A 23,711-nucleotide genomic window follows, 5' to 3' on the forward strand; every position below is an offset into this window, starting at 1 on the left:
CCTGGTGAGGGAATGGGAAGTTTGGAAGGGATAGACAAAGAAGAGTGAAGGAAGCGGCCGTAGCCTTAAGTTAGGTACCATCCTGGCATGTGTCTGGAGGGGAAGTGGGAAACCACGGAAAACCACTTCCAGGATGGATGAGGTGGGAATCGAACCCACGTCTACTCAGTTGACTTCATGAGGCTGAGTGGACCCCGTTCCAGCCCTCGTACCACTTTTCAAATTGCGTGGCACAGCCGGGAATCGAACCCGGACCTCTGGGGGGTGGTGGCTAATCACACTAACCACTACACCACAGAGGTGGACTAAGGTAATATCTATCAATTAAAATATAAATCTCATCAAAATCAACGCCAATCTCCCCTCAAAGGATATTTTCTTAGGTACAGCACGCAGACTCCCTAATGAGACGTAATTTGAATGAGAACAATAACCCGCAATCATCACAGTGCAGACTCCAAAGCTTGTACACACTAAAAGAAAAAAATACCTAGATTAAACGTAAACAAGGTCATCATAAAGGGACAGATCATTCATATTAATAGGACCAAACACAATCTAAAATTGTTTGGTACAATTTCGCCATTCACCTGAACTTGAAGAGTGAAAGTTACTTTAAAACACACCAGGAAAACGCTGGGGTTGTACATTAATTAAGGCCACAGGTGCTTCCTTCCCAGTCCTAGCACTATAATATCCCACCCTCGCCATAATTCCTGTCTGTCGGTGCGACGCAAAAACCATACGTGCTTTAAAACGGTGACGAGTGGGATTTGAATGAATTTCCCTCTCATATCCTTCAGGAGGATCGCCCAAACCTAATATCAGGATATTATAAATCATCCGTTGAATCGAACCTTATTTAACCGAGCTGGAGAAGTTTATATAAAATCTTTGTTTCTCGATCACGTCTGCATAATTTATCACATTATTTATCCGTAAAGGTGGGGAAATTTAACATACCATATATAGGATATCAAAATTTCTTGAAGTGAAACTTGATAAAATGTCTCTAATTCTTCCTCGCCTTTTATTTTTCTTTCTTAACACGTTTACCCCCGTGGTTGGTTTTTCTCTCGGACTCAGCGAAGGATCCCACCTCTACCGCCTCAAGGGAAGTGTCCTGGAGCGTGAGACTTTGGGTCGGGGGATACAACTGTTGTAGAGGACCAGTACCTCGCTTAGGCAGCCTCACCTGCTATGCTGAACAAGGGCCTTGTGGGGGAATGGGAAGATTGGAAGCGATATACAAGGAGAAGGAAGGAATCGGCCATGGCCTTAAGTTAGGTACCATCCCGGTATTTGACTAGAGGAAAAGTAGGAAACTACGGAAAACCACTTGGAGGATGGCTGAGGGGAACCGAACCCCGTCTGCTCATTTGATCTCCCGAGGCTGAGTGGACACCATTCCAGCCCATGTACCAATTTTCAAATTTCGTGGCAGAGCCAGGAATCGAAACACAAGGCCTCCGGGGGTGGCAGGTAATCACACTAACCACTACACCACCGAGGCGTACTCCTGACCTCTTTCTAAGTTTATTACTGTGAATTTGGCCCAGTTTTACGGTCGGATGCCCTTCCTGATGCCAACTTTTTGTGGAGGGACATACTGACTATTGCCTGTTTCTATGGTGGTTGTTATTGTGGTATGTTCTGTGTATATAAAGAGAAGTTTATTGAGACGAACACAAGAACCTAGGCTCCGAGACAGGAGAATTCACTTTACATAGTTACAGTACGGAACCGGGAAACGAACACCGGGCCAGTACGCTGAACATTCAGCCAAGGAGCTGGACAATTGTTTAAATATCCAACAAACTCTCGATTATCCGAGCCAATCACTGGACGTACTCGCACGAATTATAATGTACAACAAAATGCTTAACTATACAGAACATACAATAATGTCGGAAAATGCAATAATGTCGAGCAATTAAGCACATTTAATAAGCATTTGCACCAAGAAATTTGGCTAATATAAAAATTACAACGTCTATTGTTGGTAAAATACTTGATGTACCGATACAAGAGTATACATTATCCGAATACCACAATCATTGGCTAATTAGATTCTCTTTTCTCGAACTTTTCAATTAATGCAAGCGTTTGTTTTATTAAGTTATAATCACTTTCTTTCGCGTCGTAGCCATGACTGCTGTCACAGAACATTGTATAGTTCTCGAACATAAGCCTTCAGCAACTTGTAGTTGAGAGCGCTTGAATTTCATGCCGTGACAGAAATAAAGAAAATAAAAGAAAAATGAATAGTACAATAAACCTCGGAGCTGCACGGATAACTCACAAACGGGATAATCCGCACCCGGATATTGGGTAGTTTTGTGCATCAAGGTAATGGAAATGAAATTCCACAGCCTGTTTTCAGTCATTCAGCCGGGTTAGGGATGGAATAAATGAAGCCACTATCTAGCTGCGAGGATACGAATTGTGTCGGCTGCCGAAGCCTGTCGCACTCCTCTGGGGCAATGATTAATGACTGACAGATGAAATGAAGTTATATTGGAGGGTCTTGTGGGAATGTGGGAATGGACAAACGGAGTACCCGGAGAAAATATCCTGTCCCGCCTCCACTTTGTCCAGCACAAATCTCAAATGGAGTGACCGGAATTTGAATCACGGAACCCAGCGGTGAGATACCACGGAGGCTCTTGTATCTAGGAAAGGTCATTTTAATTAAATTACTCGGCTCGTCTCTTCCAGGTGTGATGGGCCTATAGGGATTGAACAGGGTGATGTAAATAAGGAGGAGAACTTTGGCTCTTCAAAGTGGCAGACGAGCACATTAACATAGGCCACTGCTGACGTTTCAACTCGAGCGTGTGAACGATGAAGTACTAACTGCAATGGAGAAAGCAGAGAACGTTGGAAGTTGTACTACTGGAAAGGAGAGGAAGTTACCTGAATTTGTTCGTAACTTATAGTCGCTCAAAAGCGAATGAGCGTATAGTGTTGTAAGTTCCTCTCATTTCATAATTTATAACATTTAATTTGAACTATTATCAAAAATATAATTCACGTTCCATATACACTGCCGGACAGAAATATTGAAGCACCCAGAAGAAATGGTGGGATGTCTATGTAACTTCACACACACACACACACACACGCACACACACACACACACACACACACACACACCATCGGCGGGTATGTAAATCATTAGAGTTGTAATTTTCTGTGACAGAACGGCCACTAGAGTGCATTAGTGTTGTTACCAGGCCTGACAGGGTATATAATGGGCATGGGCAGCGTCAGATGTGGAGTGATCACTGTGAAGGACACGGAGGTGCCGCGTACTCTTGCGAGACAGCGTTATCCGCTTCTGACAGAGTTTGGAAAGTGTTCATTTTAGGTCTACGTTTGGCCGGCAGGTCGAAGGGCAATATCAAGATTTGTGGGGCATTTGGATATGACAGTGGCCCGATGTTGGACTGCATGTGATCGTGAGGGCAGGCATACTCATCTTTAAGCTTCTGGTCGACCACGTCTGACTGCCACAAGGAAGGACCTCTGTATTGCGCTCCAAGCACGTCACAAACCCTTCACATCCGCGTCTGCTATCGGAGAACAAGTAATAGACTCCCTTCAACACAGTGTGTCATCCCGCACCATTGATCTGAGACTTGCAGCAACCGGACTATGAAAGTACTGTCCCATGCGTAGGTTGCCGTTAACACCACAACACAGACGGCTGCGTTTGGGGTGGTGGCGTGACAGAAAAACATGGCCTGCTGATGAATGGCATCGTATTGTATTCAGCGACGAATCGCAGTTTTTCACTACCCACGATGACCATCGTCTGTGAGTATGGCGGTGACCTGGAGAGAGGTCCAATTGTTTGAAGAGGCACAGCGGTGTTACTCCTGGCGTCATGGTGTGGGGAACCACCGGGTGTGACTACAGGTCACGGCTGGTAGTGGTTGAAGGAACACTGACGCCACAGCAGTACCTCGTGGACATCCTGCGTCCTCATATCTTACCTCTCATTTGACAGTATTGTGGTGCAATTTTGCAACCGGACAACGCTTGCCCACACACGGCATGCCTCTCTGTGAAATGTCTGCGTGATGTTGAGGTATTCCAGTGGCCAGTAAGATCCCTAGATCTGTCCTCGATAGAACATGTGTGGAACCAGCTCGGATGTCGAATCCGTCCCAGTGCCTTTATCCTGGTTATCAATGACCTGTTACAAGGGTTGTGGGCCAGCTTGCTTCAGGAGAGGACACAAGGGTTTTATGACACCTTCCCAACCGAATCAGTGTATGCATCCAGGGCAGAGGGTGTTGCTATGTCATACTGATAAATGGGCTCGTATTGCCTCGCTCTTTGTAAATTTGACTCGATTTTATAATCACTGAAATAACATCACGTACCTTCTCAACATATGAAGTTACATTTTTTTCCTTCTCCCCTTCTGGGTGCTTCAATATTTTTTGTCAGGCAGTGTAGATACAATGCTACAACACCTAGTGCTAGTGGTTTAACGTCGCATTAACACATCAAAGAGTCCGGCCCCACGGTGTAGGAGGCAACACGTCCGCCTGTCATCCGACGGCTCCGGCTTCGAATCCCGGCCGTGTCAAGGATTTTCAATTGTAAATGATTAATATCCCTGGCCTGGCGAATGGGTGTTTGTGTCGTCCTTAACGTTCCTTTCTTCACATTCAACACTTTACACTTTCTCAATTACACTTACACGCATGTTCCTTTCAAATGGTGAATGTAGTAGAAAAAGTTCTGTAGAGGTCGACGCCATGAACAAATATAAAAATACACATCAAAGAACATCAAATCTATAGGCTCAACTGTTTCTGAGAAAAGTGTACCTGCGAGAAACTTACGTAGTACCATGGACTCATTCTTTTTTGACTGACTGTACACGAAGTGGTGAAAAGGAAATTTCAATTTACATAGCCGATACTGCCATTTTCAGTTTTTATTTCAATAGTTTCTACCCCACTACATATATTCTCATGTTGCTATTTCTTGATGATGCAATTATTTTCGTCTATCACTTAGCGCAAGCCTGAATAAACTGTAGCTTCCACTGATGTCCCAGTCTCATTTATGGCTGTGACATCTGCTCAGGTAATGGCGCTGAGTAATGGCATTCGGAGCACAATTTATTTCTTTGAGTGTTATGAAAGGTGTTACTCATACCATCAGTCATGCTGCAATAGAACTTTCTGTCTCCGTGAGGAAATCTATGGCAAACTAACTCACTCCCCTTCTTGCGCAGTACGCCTTATTTTGGCGCAGCCACTGGCTTTTTAATTTTTCCCTATAATCATACGAGGGATGTAAATAAAGTAGTCGCAACGTAGTCCAGACACTCGCAGGAGATCGGACATGAGTAAATAGGCTATGGGAGGGATCATGTGGCGCTGTTGCCGATGTGTAGTGTGCATTTGACGGGCCTCCAATTGGGAGTGTTGTTGCTGTGTAACGTTGAAGTGAAGAGTGTCGATTTCACCGCTCTAAAGGATATTTTCAAAAGGTGATCGGCATTGGTGGATTAAAATCGAGGTTGCCCGTGGCAAAAATGCACCAGAATGCTATCGAGGATTACATGAACCCTGTGACGAGAATGAATTACCGTATAGGACGGTTGCACGATGGGCGAAAAAAACTCTTATTGCAACGGTGACATTGGGAGGTCTTGGAATACCCTCCGTACTCAACAGACATGGGTCCTTGTGACTTCGGCCTGTTTCCGAAGTTGAAAGAACCCCACCGAGGTCGCCGATTTCCTGACGTAGGGTGCTACTTTATTTATTACAGCGCCCATATCATTTGGTGGTGTTATTTGAGGATCCATCCAATCTCGGGGCTGATATCCTAACACACAGCAAGCAAGCCTGTAGTCTCACGTAACACTGATTTCACGATCATGGCCACGCGATTTCCAGTTGTAAGTGGAATTCAAACTACAAGGACGTGACTTTGTTTAAAAGCATCGCAGATGCATTGGGCAGGATTCAAACTATTTCAACCTTGATGAGAAGTCAGTAAACATACTACTCGGCTATTACGCCCCTGAAGTGAATGAGGGACCCCTTCAATGAATACTGTACTTGGTGATATGTATCAGTCACAAGTAATCATGTACAGTTGTACCAGACAGAACATTAGTGGTATTTTCCGCTCCTGAGCTCTACTATGTTCTCGGAGTTGAGACTGAAGGTATCGAACTTTGACAGGCTTTAGAGTCTAGAATGGTGTGTACTAAAACTAGTTTGAGGATCTAGAATAGAGTGTATTAAGGCTGGTTTGAGGGATTACTTAAGGGGGCGATCTAAACGTTTCTGTTCAACGGCCGTACAGTCCTGAATTGGGGTGCCAAACAGGCGAAATCGCCATGACTATTGCAGCACTAATTCCACCGACGCACCAGGTTGAAGATCCCAATGTGGTAAAACATTGTGTCCTGCTGCGTGAAGAAGTCCTTAACTGGCTGCTGCACATCCTCGTCCTACAGGAAGCGTTGACAATTCAAGGCCTTTTTGAGGGGACCGACGGCGTGAAAATCGCGTGTGGAGAAATCAGGAGGTTAGGGCGCGTGCTCAAGTGTTTTTCACTAAAGTTGTTGTTGTCCGTAATGTATGTGGCTGGCCTCCCACATCGACCGGCGTCATGTGCCTAAACGCTACCCGCACAGAACTTGGTGCGCCATTCCACAACGGTGGTTTTCGACAGACATGCTGTCCCATATACTGTATTCATTCTCCGGTGGATGTCCACCGGTGTTTGTCGTTCGGCAGCCAAAAACAGAATAACAGCACGTTGGGCTTGTTTGGGCCCATTTGGTAATAACGTCACAGTTCATATGGCCGCATTTAATGCATGCACCTCGGCACTACCCGACTGACACACTAATCCCTTTGCCTGCATATCCGTGCTTATATACCAGCATCGGAGTCGCGCTAAGTCGCAGGTCTGCTGCAGCAACGCCCTCAAACGGAAACACTTTATTCACGCCTTATAATTAGGTGTTGTACGGCTTGAGTTCTAGTACGGGGTGCCTAAGACTAGTTAGAAGGTGTAGTACAAGTGTGGTACAACTGGTTTCAGTCTAGTAAGGGGTGCCGTGAGCCTAGTTTGAGGGTGTAGTTTAGGGTGTGGTGAAACTGGTTTTGAGCTCTAGTATGGGTTGCCGTAAGCATAGATCTAATACGCTTAACGGCAAGACTACTTTGAATATGTCGCGATGATTGTGGTGGAGCCGTATGACTGGTTTGAATGTGTAGCAGTGATTATGGTGGGGCTGGTTTGAAGTCTAGCACGGGAAGCCGTAAGACAAGTTTGAAGTTGTAGTAGAGTTTGTGGTAGGGTTGGTTTGAAGTCTAGTAGAGGGTACTGTAAGACTTGTTTGAATTTGTAGCAATGATTGTGGTGGAGATGGTTTGTGGTCTTGTACGCTTGGTGGTAAGACTATTTAGAAGGTGTAGCAATACTTGTGGTGCAGATGGTTTAAGGTCTCGTACGGGGTGCCGTAATACTAGTTTCAGAGACTAGAACAAGGTGTGGTAAGACTGGTGTAACCTCTAGTACGGGATATCGTTAGACTTGTCTGAGGGTGTACTACCGGGTACAGTAAGGTTGGTTTTGGGGGGACTTCCTTTTTTTCTATTTGTTTAACGTCGCACCAACACAGGGTGGCGATGAGATAGGACAGGGGTAGGGCAGTAAAGGAAATGATCGTGGCCTTAATTTAACAGCAGCCCCAGCATTTACCAGGTGCGAAAATGGGAAACGATGGAAAACCATCTTCAGGATTCCGAACCCGCAATCTCTCGAATGCAAGCTGAGGGTTATGTGACTCAAACCGCCTCGCCAACTCGTTCGGTAATTTGGATTATCCTACCAGATACACCGAGATTGGATTGACGGCTTGAAAAAAAATGCCCTCAACCTCGGGAAAGCAACTGGGAAGAGAAGCTGGATTAATCACACTCATGAATGCCGGATAGGTAAGTATGTAAAGGAGAGGGCGTATAAGTCTCTGGTAAGACCCCAACTATAGTATGGTTCCAGTGTATGGGACCCTCACCAGGATTATTTGATTCAAGAACTCGAAAGAATCCAAGGAAAAGCAGCTCGATTTTTCCTGGGTGATTTCCGACAAAAGATTAGTGTTACAAAAATGTTGCAAAGTTTGTGCTGGAAGACTTGGGAGAAAGGAGACGAGCTGCTCGACTAAGTGGTATGGTCTGAGCTGTCAAGGGAGAGATGGCGTGGGATGACATTAGTAGACGAATAAGTTTGAGTGGTGTCTTTAAAAGTAGGAAAGATAACAATATGAAGATAAAGTTGAAATTCAAGACAACAAATTGGGGCAAATATTCATTCATAGGAAGGGGAGTAAGGGATTGGAACAACTTACCAAGGGAGATGTTCAAAAAATTTCTAATTTCTTTGTAATTATTTAAGAAAAGGCTAAGAAAACGAGAGATAGGGAATCTGCCACCTGGGCGACTGCCCTAAATGCAGATCAGTATTGATTGATAAATAACAATCAGGCCACTCTGCTTCAAGACGTAGTCTCAGTTACCTACATATACACTCATCAGCATAATATACCTCAGGTAGGCCTCCTCGGATTAGCGAACAGACTTCACATGCACTAACTGTACGGAACTGCTGACTGCGATGCCTCAAGTTACCAAAGAGACTGAGGACAAATTCAATACATTAAAACTGAGGAGAAAATGAGAGAGTATTACCTACCTCTCTTATTTCATACGTATGTACACATCTAACAACCTCCCATCATAATCAAATTTAAAGATTAAATCGGGGACACACGCAGATCATTAAGGGGCTGCTACGCACCCAGATGACCTGAAATTACTTGAATGTTCATCGGCAGCGTGACGGCATCCTCAGGCGTACTTCCTGCCATTCTCGACGGATCCATTGCCTCTCATATCAGATAGCTTCTCGGTTGTTTTCACGGGGCTGAGTGAACCTCCTTCCAGTCTTAAGCCCGTGAATAAAATCGGGAACCTAAACGAAGCTGTCCGGGTAAGAGGCGAACTCGCGACACTTACTCCATTCTTACACCCAAAGTAGCAAAATACTGTGGAGGGTTTTATCTTTAATTTCACGGCAGATATTTCACAACATGGCATTAAAAATTAGTTGCATACTGTACCATAAAATAAAAATTAAAGGCGAACATAAGTAAATAAATCTTGACACCACCAGACAGGTTCACGCCCACTGATAATCATAATCATAGTCTTTAGAAAGAACATAAACAAGATTTATTTATTTATTTATTTATTTATTTATTTATTTATTTATTTATTTATTTATTTATTTATTTATTTATTTATTTATTTATTTATTTATTTATAACATTTTAGCCCTCTGTTTAACATTGTCTTAACGCAGGTGGGGTTTCCGACAATGCTATTAAAGAAAAGACTGGATAGCGGCCGTGGTTTAAGTATAGCACCAGCAGGTGCCTGGCAGGAAACAAGAAACCGTGGATAATTATTTCCAATTTTACCGATGGTAGGACTTGAAACCACGATCTTCCGAATGCAAGAGTAGAACTGCACGACAGGTAATGCGAAACTGCATCTCGCTATTGGTTTTACGTCGCACCGACAGACAGGTTTTAGGCGACGATGGGGTAGGTTAGGCATAGAAATGGAGAGGAAACGATCGTGTCCTTAATTAAGATGTGGCCTGGTATGAAAACAGAAAGCTGCAGCAAACCATATACATGGTTGCCGACAGCGGGGATCAACCCCAAAATCTCAAGGATGCAAGCTCACAGCAATATGGTGAGAATCGCACAGCCAAGTCGCTCGATAAAAAGCAACTTTCTCGATAGCACTATATGACCGATGATCGCCCATACCTCTAATGCGAATTAGCATACAATGCAGTTCGAACTGAGGAGATCAGACAAACAGTTGTTGGGGAGCGTTCTTCGTACATATGTTCCTCACCAGCGTCCTTCATCACGCTCTGCGTTGTGAGTCATCCCATTAAAAATTCCGGTAGCAGGCTACCTATATTTTACATATATTTCCTTAAAAAAACTGCTTTGGGTCGCATGTTTTTGGCGAGTGCCTTACAATGCCGACGTCACGGGTGTTTCGCCTTGCTATTGGTCGCTATGGAGCCTGGGAACCACGAGTGTCGCCGTGTTCTCACGGCCCCGGCCGGAGCTCAGTCATAGACATATATAGACCTATATCAGACTGGTTTGAGCCCACCGCGGCGCGGCTGCTTACCGTTTCTGGTTCTTGGCCTTCTCCTTTTTCATTCCCCGCCACTGGCACTCGATAAGGATTAAGTGAGGAACCTCTGTGTGTTTTGTGCTGGCTATTGAGGTCAGCCGCTCGCTAACCTGGGCACAATCCTCTAGTTCTTTAAATGGCACCGATGACTATTGACCATACGTAAGGAATGTACTTCGCAACTCCATTCAGGGGTAATCCCGCTAAGATTTTTCCCTATTTTTATAGCAAAGCAGACTTAAAGATCAAGGTCTCTTTGCCTATTTCTTTTATTCTGTCTATTTTCATGAGAAACGTTGTAGCAGAGGTAAACATTAATGATATTTTTGTATAACTTTTTTTCAAAAATACAATCATAAAACAATTGTTTTTCTTAGGCAAACTTGCCAGATTTGTTAAGAAGTAAGGTATTAATTCCAATGTCGACTCAGTTACTGTAACCTGCTAGAGGAAAAGAAAAAAAAATTCTGGAGTTACCAGGCTTTTAAACAGTAATTTATTCTCTATAGGGTATTCAGCCCAAATGCTGGTTTGATCTTCAACTGTTCAATCGTCAGCTATCATAGATGGCCTAGACGTCACGTTGTATGATTTTTTAAAATTCGCGATACTTCAATATCAATTAATCAATCAATTAATCAATCAATCTATCAATCAGCATTGATCTGCTTTCAGGGGAGTCGTCCAGGTAGCAGATTTCCTATCTGATATTTTCCTAGCCTTTTCTTAAATGATTGCAAAGTATTTGGACATTTATTGATCATCTCCCTTGGTAAATTATTCCAGTCCCTAACTCCCCTACATATAAATGAATATTTGCCCCAATTTGTCCTCTTGAATTCCTACTTAATCTTCATATTGTGATCTTTCCTACTTTTTAAAACACCACTGACTTATTCTTCTACTAATATCATTCCACGCTATCTCTCCACTGACAGCTTGGAACATACCACTTAGTCGAGCAGCTTGTATCCTTTCTCCCAAGTTTTCCCAGTCCAAACTTTAAAACATTTTTGTAAAGCTACCCTTTTGCGGAAATCATCCAGAACAAATCGAGCTGCTTTTCTTTGGATTTTCCCAGTTCTCGAATCAAGTAATCCGGGTGAGGGGTCCCATACACTGGACCCATACTCTGCTTGGGGTCTTACCAGACACTTATATGCCCTCTCGTTTACATACTTACTATGACCTCTAAATACCACATAATCATGCGCAGAGAACTGTACACTTTATTTACAATCCTATTTATGTGATTTCTGGATTCCTCAGAGTTTCGTTCTTGTTTACCTGTATAGTTTAAATAATAGTTAACTAGGCCACCATATTACGTTAAAATAAAATATTGTGAAAGATCAAAACGTTTGGACTTATCAGTTTCATCACGGCGATCATGTAAATTATTAAGCGTGCTGGTTTCCTGTAGCATCCCATTTTCACATACAGTACCGGTCAAATGTTTAGGACCACATAAAGAAATCACGAAATGTCATCTAGAACCTAACATTTTGCCACTAGACCTCTGTAATTTTCTTTCTGATATCACACATCTAATAGGATATATGTCGCCTGATTTCACTGAGTTAGTTCAAGTACTGTAGAAGTTATGAATTTTTAACTCTTGGAAGGTCACAACAAAAAATCAAAAATGTTGGTAATATAATGTACTGAATACTTTAATTGGTTGCAAGTATCACCAACAAGATTTTTCTGTAGACTTAGGAATAGGTGGGGGCCATTTAGTATAAATATAAAAAATCCGAAAATATGCGGCACCGGTTTGTTTCGTGTTTTATTTTTTTGAACCAGGGCCAAAATTGTTGATTTTTCTTTGCCTTTTTCATGTATGGCCCAAGGTCTCAGTGTGAGCTATCGGCGTCAAACTTATCTGCCCTGATAGTTTCATTTCCACTCTGCGGATGGCATCCAAGAATACGTTTCTGATGTCGATAGTTCACACTGAGACCTATGACAAGAACAAGGAAAATTGACTATTTTAGCACTGGTTTGAAAAAAAAAGAAAACCCACAAAAATGGGTGCCGCATTTTTTCGGAATTTTCATATTTATACAAAAATGACCCCTAACTATTGCTAAGTCTCTACTAGAATCTTGGTGGTGATACTTGAAACCAATTAGAGGATACAATACATAATATTTCCAAAAATGTTCACTTTCTGATGTGACCTTATAACATTTAAAATTGTATAACTTATACAAAACTTGGCGTAAATTACTGAAATCAGGCGATGTATATCATATTAGATTCAAGAGCTCCGGAAAAAAGATACAGAGGTCTAGTAGCAAAATTGTAGGTTCTAGATGGAACTTCATGATTTTTCAATGTGGTCCTAAACTTTTGACCGGTACTGTACGCACATGCCGGGGATATACCTCAATAAAGGCCACGGCCACTATCTTCTCAGTCCTAGCTCCTTACCATCTCAGCGTCACCAAGAACATGTAAATGTCACTGTGACATTAAACCGCTAACAGAACAGAGATAATCTTCATGCTAAACTGTCTAATAGGTCGAATTTTAGGGAAATGTGTGACAATTTCAGTAAATAGATTTACATGAAAATACATTTATGCATCTGAATGGTCCTGGTTATCAAGGTCAATTTCGTCGGTGTATTTAACATATTAAGAACGAAAATTTGAAAAGGGTTCATATTCCACCACAATGAAGGATTTCAGTGATTCCAATTTACATTTTAAGGAAAATTACTTCAGTTGTCGGGGATTACGGCCTTTGATTAGGCTTAACTGAGCGTGAGATTACTCAGGATAGAGCGGCCAGTTTATTTACGTTTCTTAAAGATCTTGTGACCAAACATTTAAATACCAACAACTTTCTATGTTTGTTAGACAATGAACTATTATTTATTCCAAATTTAAATTCAAATAGCTCTTGGAAAATAACGCTCTTAGATGTTAAGAAAATACGTAATGAACCCTGTGTGGTATTTATTTGTTTTCGATATTTCTTTCAGTTCATATGCATGTTAGAAGAAGAACGTAATCAAAATAACCGGGCGAGTTGGCCGTGCGCAGCTGTGAGCTTGAATTTGGGAGATACGGGGTCTGAACTGCATTGTCGGCAGCCCTGAACGTGGTTTGCCATTGCTTTCCATTTTCTGCTCTACACAAATGCTGGAGCTATGCCCTAATTAAAGCCACGGCCGCTTCCTTCCCACTCCTAGCCCTTTCCTATCCCATCATCTTCATAAGACATACCTGTGTCGGTGCGACGTAAAGCCAATTGTAAAAAACGAAAACAAAATCAGAATATCGTCACCGCCAGGGAAAAACATCCTATGTGCAGCAATGGGTAAAAATGAGAATTTGGTGCTACTGGAAAATCCAGACTGCTCTCTACAATCTGACCAAAACATCCTATGTGACATTTCAAAGTTACATTTGCTCTTCTGGAAAATATTGCACCTCCTACCTGACAGATTATTATATTAATTCATGCTAACATTAAAAGATGCGAAACATTGTATTGTACGGGTAACATGCTGTGTGAATTTACATGTACGAACGTACAAGCGTACTTGTATGTGTGTGTTTGTGTGAATGTGAGATCATGAGATTATTTACATACTGTACCACTCGTCCTGTAATCGGAACTTTTAATTTGGTAAACATTTTAAATAATTAAACATGTAATATAAGGAAACATATATCCCAATTTTGTTGCGAATATCAACATTTTGCATATATGTAAACATCAAATAGCGGTTAGGGGCGCGCAGCTGTGAGCTAGCATCCCGGAGATAGGGGGTTCGTGCTCCACTTTCGGAATTCCTGAAGATGGTTTTCCATGGTTTCATCTTTTCACACCAGGCAAATGCTGAAGCTGTACCTTACTGAAGGCCACCGCTGCTTCCTAACCCACTTCTGGGCCTTTTCTCACCCATCGTCGCCATAAGACTTATCTATGTCGATACGACGTTAAGCCAACTGGAAAAAAGGCAATTAGAACAATAATAATGCTATTTTTTTACGTCCCACTAACTACTTTTGCAATTTTCGAAGTCGCCGAGACGCCGGAATTTTGCCTCGGAGAAGTTCTTTTACGTTCCAGTAAATCTGCCGACAGGGAGCTGAAGTATTTGAGCACTTTCAAATATCACCGTGCTGAGTCAGGATCGAACCTGCCAACTGGGGCTCAGAAAGCCAGCGCCTTAACCGTCTGACCCACTCTTCGGCCACCGGCTCTTCATAGTTTACGAATATCGTCGCATTTCGGGAATGTATAAAATTAATTAAATATTTCTTTGCCGGCCAATTTGGGTGGTTAAGTGTACTTCCAGCTGCATTACTTCGGGACGAGACATGATTTCAATTTAGTAGTAGTAGTAGTAGTAGTAGTGGTATGGGTTTTTAATATTTCAATTCTAACCTTTCTCAATTTTAGACCCATATAGTCGATTTGGCCGTGCCATTAGGGGCGCGCGACTGTGAGCTTGCATCCGGGAGATAGTGGGTTCGAATCACACTGTTTTCAGCCCTGAAGATGTTTTTTTGTGGTTTTCCATTTCCACGCCAGGCAATGCTTTGGCTGTATCTTAATTAAGGCCACGGACGCTTCCTTCTCATTTCCTATCCCGTCGTCGCCATAAGACCTACCTGTGTCGGTGCGACGTAAAGCAACTAGCAAAATAGACCCAGTTAACTACAGTTACTCATACAGGCGACACCGCAGGCCCCTAGATACTAGTGACGTGCAGTGTTTGAAGTCGAGACGGGTGGCCAAGACGGAGCAAGATGTGCCTTGCTTGATATGCAACCACCATCACGCATTAGTCGAGCGATTAACCTAAAATGCCCGATTTTCCTCAAGTTCGTTCAACAGGGCATGATCGAAGCGAAATTTGCTGACTAGGAAGGATGCCCTTGCTTGCTTTAATGACGTTGCAAGCAATGTGGTTCCTCCAGAGATGATTAAGCCCTTGTTTACAAAGAGCAAAGGCCAGTAATTTCGAGGTATAAAAAGATAAGGCAATGGTTGAGTTAACCATTAGAACTGATTAATATCGGTGCTAATGTTAGCAAAGTAGTTATTGTTGATGTGTTACCACATTCTTTCACCTTTAGTAGAAACCAGGACGGAGGGCGGTGTGTACTTGTACCTGTGACTGAAATAGTGGGTGAAGGAGCGAATATCAAGGGGAAAGCTCGAACATAGCTCGCTTCGCCTTTTAGAAGCAGCTTCGGTCATGGTGATACTCGACAAATATGAACAGAGCATAGAGCGTGTTTTGCATGACACTTCTAGGTACACAAGTTTTCATATTCAATTCCTCGAGGCACAAAGAACTCTCAGGAACTTTAAACAAATCGACAGAAAGGAAGTTTTCTTCGTAGGTCTTAACAGTACGAAGGTTCAGTGACATTCTCCTTAGCCAGAGATAGCAGGCTCAGTTCCTGGTTAAATGATTCTGTCTCACCCTCACAAATGCGAGGAGTTGCCAAATTTTTGTTCCTGTGTCTCGGAGATCACCGAGCGAGTTGGTTAAGCGGTTTGAGGCGTGTAGCTGTGAGCTTACCCTCAGAAGGTAGTGAGTTTGACCCTCTTCGTCGGCAGCTCTGGATATAGTTCCTCATTTTCACAGCAGGCAAATGGCCTTGGTCGCTTCCTTTCCAGTCCTAGCCCCGTCCTATTCCATGCACGCCATAAGTCCTGTCGGAGTCGGTGCGACGTAAAACAAACACAGATTTCTGGAACCACTTCACATGAAAATTTCAGTCTGTAAGTTCATTGAACTAGAATGGAGTGATCTTTCTGATTTTAATATGAGGTATGATTTAATTTTATTTTAAATAGTTTATGAAAGGAACACATGCAGTATTACGTAAAATTGCTAATTCATTAGTGAGGAAATCTTTGCTACGATGCAGTTCATTTTATATCTTGTAACAGCTTGATGAAAAAGTTTATATCTTTGTTCTCAGTATGAGAGATATAGGTGGGTAATGCATTAAAAACATCATATCCCAACTATTACTATTAAAGTAATACATTATGTATACTCTTATAATGAAGCACTGAATGAATCATCTCATTCTAGGTAGCCATATTTACTATGACAATGCTATCAACGTAAATAATATATATACTTTCTTGTGAATATTTCTAGCCTCGTGTAGCCCTTGTGAGGCAGACCCTCCGATGAGGGTAGGTGGCACCCTACCGTGTATATGAAGATGCGAGTTATTGTGATGGAGGATAGTCTAGTATGGAGTACATGAGTTGCAGGGGTGTTGGGGACATAACAATTCCCAGTCCCTGAGCCAAGAAAATTAACCATTTAAGTTTAAAATATCAACCAGTCCGGGTATCTAACCCAGAGCCCTCTGAACCGAAGAACGAAAATAATGAAGCTGTTCCTGCAAAACAGTTTAAACCACACTGTTCTCTGTCGCCTGGCTTTTGAAATGTAGAGGTTTCAAGAGAAGTATCCGAAAAATGAAGTAATGTTTAACTTAGTTAACATTTAAACCGTGTTTCTGTATCATACCTCCTAATAGATCATTCAAAAATCTGATCGGGAAACTGTAATTTACTTTGTGGGATGAACATTATAAATAAATATGAACATTTTCGATTTTCAGGGCTGTAACTCCCCTTAATTTATACAATCCAATTTGTGCTTAACCTTCAGATCACGACAGAGATAATTCCTGTACCACCCTCGACAGACTGTGCCATAGGACTAATCACTCCAACGTCTGCGGACGTTGAGCTGATTATCACACTGGCTATCTACCGCCTGCGTTGGATATAAATACTGACCCGCATTACAAATAAGATCTTTCGTGTAACACGCCCTTCCAAGGGCGGACATTTTGTGCCCATTCTCAATAAGTAACTGTGTTGAATAACTTAGTGTTTTACCATCAAGGGACCATATTTTATGACAAAGGTTTACTTTGAAAACTGGCTTGTTTTTATCGTTATTTGGTTCATGAGCCAGGTATCAGAATCAAAGCCATTAAAGCGCCGTAAATTTCATCCATTTGTAATCGAACATTCAACTACAGAAAGATGTTATGTGGATCAGTATTTAGATACAGCTGGTAACACAACTCAAGGAATATTAGTAAGTTAGAGATACACGCCTGCAGTCTCCGCAGTGACTCGTGAGAAACCACTATAGATTATCAGTAAACTTAAGGTCCAAACAAAGGTGAAAATTAGTACTTCAGGTACGGTACTGACACCTGAAAGAGCACGAATTTTGCTGATTAGTTTCATCCCTTGCCAGTGAGGGGACATTTTTGCTCCTATTTCCAAACAAAAGGAAATTTCTGAGAAACGTATTACTCCGTCATAGGGAATATACATAAGTTCAATATATTTTGCTTTATAACTGTAAGGCCACCTATTACAATTCCTTGATGGACGCAGTATTTTTGTATCCGTCTCTTGGCACAGGCCAGAGCGAAGTGCAGCGTCCACTGAAGTCCCAGTCTCATCCATGGCTGTGACAATATGGAAGCTGCTGAGGTATGGGTGGTGCTGATTAATGACACTCGGAGCACAACTAGTGTCTGAGTGTTATGAAAGGTGTTGCTCATAGGGTCAGTCGTGCTACAGTGGCACATTCTGGTCCAGTGAGGAAAGCAATGGCAAACTACTTCACTCCTCATCTTGCCTAGTACGCCTCATTTGGGCTCTGCCATTGGTTTTTGCGGTTTCCCTATAACTGCATAGCCTTCGGTGGTGCTAATTGAGGATCCAACCAGCCTCTGGGCTGATGACCTAACAGACAGACAGACAGCTGTAAGGATTTTCATTCCGCCGAAACTAATTTTGAATAAATACATTTACAAACTATCTGAAAAAGAAAATGTATTTTTAACACGATTATACCTGGAAAAGGAACAACTTCATTAAAACAGAATGCCATGTTTCGTTCTGAAGAACCTAACAGTTATAAATGAACGGTGTGGAAACAGAAAATAGACCGCTTTAGATATCACAAAAGAATTTCATTGTTTTCAACGAATTATTCTCAATCTGTTATAAGTACATCCAGGATTTGTAAGAAAAACGCACGTACTTTCCCACACTTTCAAGCCTAAACAGAAAGATTACCCTTCGTCAAGCCACAGCTTGGTAAGTTTTTAAAACTATGTTTTATAGTGCTTATAAATTATTATTTCGCAAGAATACCTTTTACTTGCTTATTTTAAGATTCTGAATTAAAATACCATATTTTGCTCAAAAATATAATTTTGAACGTGTGTATTTCATTCCTAACTGTCATTTATCAATTAGCAATGATTCCCTCTTCGCCGCCTTGGGCCGAATACGTAAAATAAAAGAAAAGGTTCTATATAAGTGTAAAATGGATGTTCTGGAATTTTACTGCTCAAGTGAGGTGCGCCTCTGTAGTGTAGTGGTTAGTATGATTAGCTGCCACCCTCGTAGTCTCGGGTTCATTCCCGGCTCTGCCACGAAATTTGAAAAGTGGTACGAGCGCTGAAAAGGGGTACACTCATCCTCCGAAGGTCAACTGAGTAGAGGGAGGTTTGATTCCCTCTTCAGCCATCCTCGAAGTGGTTTTCCGTGGTTTTCCACTTCTCCTCCAGGCAAATGCCGGGATGGTACCTAACTTAAAGCCGTGGCCGTTTCCTTCCCTCTTCCCTGTCAATCCCTTCCGATCTCCCGTTCCCCCCTCCAAGGCCGCTCTTTAGCATAGCTGGTGATGCAGCCTGGACGACGTACTGGTCCTCCTTCTCAGTTCCATCATCCCGACCCAATGTCTCAAGCTCCAAGAGACTGCTCTTGAGTCGGTAGAGGTGGGATCCCTCGCTGAGTCCGAGGGACAAACCAACCCTGGAGGGTAAACGGATTAAGAAAGAAGGAAGAAAGAAAGGTACATTTGAGACAGAAACTTGGGATTCCCCGCCACGCTAAGTTTCTTCTGCGATTAAATACTCCAATTAGGTACTTTTTTTTTTTTTTTTTTGCTAGTTGCCTTACCTCGCTCCGACACAGATAGGTCTTATGGCGATGATGGGACAGGGAAGGGCTAGGAATGGGAAGAAAGCGGCCGTGGCCTTAATTACGGTACAGCTCCAGCATTTGCCTGGTGTGAAAATGGGAAACCACGGAAAACCATTTTCAGGGCTGCCGACAGTGGGGTTCGAACCTACTATCTCCCGAATACTGGATACTGGCCGCACTTAAGCGACTACAGCTATCGAGCTCGGTCAATTAGCTATCGGCATGTCGTTACATGCTGGGTGAAGCCCCAAGTTCTAAGCTCTAAGCTGTTAGGTCACCCTGATGCAGCCTTCAATGTGTTATTAGAGCATCGTGCGATGTTTGAAAGGGTAAGTGTGATCGGTGGTGAAGTTAAGTTACGGAATACCACCCACTAAATTTTTCAAAATGAGCATTGTTATGCAAATACGTGTACGAGTTTGTATTATTTTTAGTGAGGACGGCAAATAATATTATCTTGTCTGATTTGTAAATAAAGTTAATCTTCAAAAAATGTTTACACTCTGCAACATATTAGTAAAACGCTGCACAATGAGGGGCCTGTAGAGAAATCTAATTAAGTAAGCGACTGATTACAGGTAATGTAGGTGAGTGAGTGTACGGCTATATGGCTAAATGGTTAGCATGCTGGCCTTTGGTCACAGGGGTCCCGGGTTCGATTCCCGGTAGGGTCGGGAATTTTAACCATAATTGGTTAATTTCACTGCCACAGGGGCTGGGTGTATGTGACGTTATCGTCATCATTTCATCCTCATCACGACGCGGAGGTCGCCTACGGACGTCAGATCAAAATACCTGCATTTGGCGAGTCGAACTTGTCCTCGGACACTCCCGGCACTAAAAGCCATACGCCATTTCATTTTCTTCCATTGGTGAGTTCTGATATCCCATTGTGGAAATTGAATGATGTGCAGTTTCGATTATTTTTAGAGAAATGTACAAACAAAAGGGTGACCGATGAATCTACATTGCGTGAAAGCTATGTGTGAGGATATTTTCAAAGTATAATTTTTAATATTCGGGGTAAACTGAAGCAGGAACAAATATGGAATTATGTAGATGAAACCACAGTTGCAGCAGGACAGTGAGTGTGTAGTGCTGTACTTGGTGCTAAGAAAGCAGGCAGCTGTTTATTTCTTCTTAATATACAAACACTTGACCGAGTAAATCATTTCACTGTTGCAAACATTCCATGAATCGTTACTTGAATACCTTCCGGCAAAAACGTTGTAACCCTCAAAACGCAAATTTTTCAGGGGAGAAGAAAAACAAATAAACAAGCGAATTGTTTGTGAATGCTTATTCTGCCATTGACAAGTAGTTTAAATGAGTTCACTAGTTATTAATGCATAATAATTTTGACAGTGTGCGGTTCAAAATCAAGATATAAGAGATGATCGTTGGAAGTCCGTGCAAAAAGGCTGTATTTGTAACGGAAGTAGCATATTTTTGCGGGTTACGACGTTTATACTATTGAAAATATTTATAGCTTTTAATATTATTTATTGTTTTTGTTCTGTATAAAATTAATGAAACATAAACCACTATTCTAATTTGCAGTACCCATTGTGAGAGCTTCCCATTGTTTAACATAATTCACTGAACGCCAGCAATATTTTTGCGAGAATGTTTTGCTATGATGAATAAACTTTACATTGTCACTTCACTTTTTCTTTAGGTTCTCATAAAAATCTCGATATTTTTCACGAATGTGTCGACACATGTTTAGAAGAATAGCTTTCTTTTCCGCAGATACAGGCAATACCTCGTTTAGTGAATACAATGAGCAATCTGTAAAGAGAGCAAGACATATTTGTATGCATATACAGTATATATAATACAGTCGAAAAAGAAATTATTACACATTAAGATAAAAGACATATGAATCTCCCATTAAACACGTTGACTTTCTTACATTGGCTTACAACGTTTTGGCACCCGCCTGTTCAGCAAGGATTTTCTCAGGCAGTGATTTGTTATTGTGAGCCAAAAGTGGTTGCCCCCGAATTACGCTTGTGTTTCTTTTCATTCCTCTTCCATTTACTATATTTAATTTTGCGTTTTCGTACCCTATTTATATCGTTGCACACACTCGGACTTAGCGACACACGACTTTACTCCTCCATTGATACAACGTATCTGCACCCGCACGACCCGTGGCGAAATTTAAACAAAAGAAAAATGCGTTTAACGTACATGTTTGCCAACATAACTTCCTACATGCCTCACCCTGGCCGCATACATCGTTTATGCACGGAAACCCAGCATTCTAAAAAAGTGAGGGTCACTACGTTTTTGCCGACAGGTATTCAGTTTTCTTGCGACCGGGAGGGGTACCGTATGATACTGTATTGTTATATCTCATTGATGCTACTCCATATATTGTTAAAGCGGGAGCTTGATTAAAAGTTCTTTACCCTAAATTAGTTCACTTGTTATGCCTTTCTCACGGTTTACATCGTGTCACTGAAACAGTTAGAAACAAGTACAGGGTCTTTTTTATAAAACCAGACCGAGCACGCGATGTTTGTACTCTGGAATACAGCAGCTGCCTCAGCCCAACTTACTTTGCGCGCGGACGCCCTACTTAAACATTCACTTTACCTGATACAAAATTTCAGTAATATTGTCTTCAGAAACTGACGAAGTTATTAAGAATGCGTTCGGGAGATGGTGGGCTCGAATATCTCATCCCATCGTCGCCATAAGAAATATCTGTATCAGTGAGACGTGAAGCAAATTTAAGAAAGGGTGCGTTCGAGCTGAGTCAGGTATTATTAAAAAATCACGGTTGCAAAGCACTGTGTCAAATTTCTAGAAAGTGGAGAAACAGACATTGAAGAGGAATTCTCCGAAGAAGAACTGTGATGCTTTTCACACGTGCCTGTGACGTCGAAGGAATATTTTCACTGCACAAATCGTTCTTAACTGGCAGATGCAGAAACTTCACGCCGGAAAATCTCAGGATGACCTTCGTTATATACTGTAACAGCCTTGAATATGGCGAGTTCCAGAAAACAAATGACTTGTTAGCTTTATCTTCATGCAACTTATTTATTTTTGCTTATTTTGGTGATATTTTTTCAATTTTTGCTTCTCTGCTTGCTTATTTTACTCTTTGATTGTGCTTATAAATCACGGCCCAAATTATAAGGAAAATACACGCCAGGCTTCTTGGATGAATGAGCTGCATTATGACCTTCAATCCAGGGGATCCCAGGTTCGATTCCCAGCCGGATTGTGGATTTCAGCCTTGTGTGGTAACTTCTTCTGGCTCGGGGACTCATCTACATATACACAACAAAACACCACACTAACAACAACCACAGACGTACGCAAAAGTGAACACATCACTCCATGCAATGCTGGCGCCAAGATGGACATCCGGCTGTTAAACAGGTCCAAGTCCACATGTGTGACACAGTCCTCGCCCGCGACCCCACCGGGGTGTGAGAAAAGTGGCAGGAAAAGAAAAAGAAGAATTAAGAGCAATATAAACACAGAGTGAGACTTACGGGCATTACGTAGCACCTATAGTGCGAGGAATGAAACAGTGAGTTACAAATTAGAACTTTGATCAGGTGAAGGATTTGGAAACGATACAGGCCTACGTAAGGGAAAGGCACCTTTTTAGAATTTAGGAAATCTCAGAAAGCCTTTCAACATTAGCAGCTGTCTCCTGCATCTTCGGATAGTGGACTGGGTGATAAGTTCTGAAGTGCAGTAGTCTATTTTAGCACGTTAATGCCATATAAGTGTGGGTATATGTGATCGTGATCCTATGGTAGATATTCACGCCTTGGAGGAACAATGAATGCTGTTTCTGATATCTGTGAAGAAGGGTAGCATGTACAGGTAGTAAACCTCTGATAGTTTTAATACTGCGTTGTTTTAAGAAATCATCAACCTTGAGGCTGACTGAATCCTCAAAACGCATCAGCAGAGTTCATGTAATTACAAGGAAACTCCAAAAATGGTAGCGCGTTAGTGAGGCTTATAGAAAAAAAGGATGAGCTTAAGATAGACATGAGACAGAGTCTTTGCAAAACGTATTTCTTGCAGCCTGCCTCTTTCACACGACGAAAACACAAAGGATCACATGCCTACTGACCTGGGCTGTGAAAGCATCTATGTAGAGATCAAGGTAGTTTGCCATTGCTATCCTCACTTCTTCTTCTTCTTCTTCTCCTTATTATTATTCTACCATTCTCCCACACCTGTGGGGTCGCACATGTGGATTTGGCCCTGTTTTAGTGCCGAATGCCCTTCCTGACGCCAACCTTATACGGAAGGGATATAATCACTATTGCGTGTTTCTCTGGTGGTTGGTAGTGTAGTGTGTAGTGTGAATATGAAGAGGAAGGTGTTGAGACAAACACAAACACGGGGTACTCGAACAGGAGGTCTGGATCGTAA

The sequence above is a fragment of the Anabrus simplex genome, chromosome 2 (assembly GCF_040414725.1).
Source record: "Anabrus simplex isolate iqAnaSimp1 chromosome 2, ASM4041472v1, whole genome shotgun sequence".
Classification (NCBI taxonomy): Eukaryota; Metazoa; Arthropoda; class Insecta; order Orthoptera; family Tettigoniidae; genus Anabrus; species Anabrus simplex.